We start from the raw sequence: 603 nt of genomic DNA on the forward strand, positions 1-603 counted from the left end.
CTTTCTAGTCTAGACACAGCCTCAGACAGGCTGACCTCGGATTCAGATCTCTGGGCCAGATGTTGTCTAAATCACTGATTTTATTGATGGATTCGTTGGCATTTCTCCTAAAAGTCCAGAGAACTGCGGCGTGATGCAAACCCACAAACGCTGTGTCCATGCTTAGCCCGTCGGAAGAAAATGAAAGCAGGTAATTTGTGAGAACATAAGAAACTGCAGCTCCGTGTGGAGCTATAACCCGACAAAACCTTCCTGCAGAAAACTGCCACTGGCTACACCAGGAAAAGTGGGACATTTACAAAACTGTATCCATGCAGCAAGTGCTCGTTAGGTACAAGATCAGTCATTTCATTACCTCCAGTGCACTGGCCACGGGTCTGTGGGCTAGAACAGCCTCGGTTTCACATTAAACTGGGATGAGTGAACAAGAGAAGGGAATGGAAATCACAATCTCCCCCGAACGGATCGCCTTCTCCACTAGACTGGCAGACCAAATGGGCACGTTAACACAGACAGCCGCTTGCCAGAGTTTGGTAGCCCACGGACCAGCCCCGAGCCAGGGCCAAATGGTATGTGAGGCAAATACATTATTAAGTTACTATC

The sequence above is a fragment of the Pelodiscus sinensis genome, chromosome 12 (assembly GCF_052426305.1).
Source record: "Pelodiscus sinensis isolate ZL-2025 chromosome 12, ASM5242630v1, whole genome shotgun sequence".
In the NCBI taxonomy this organism is placed as follows: domain Eukaryota; kingdom Metazoa; phylum Chordata; order Testudines; family Trionychidae; genus Pelodiscus; species Pelodiscus sinensis.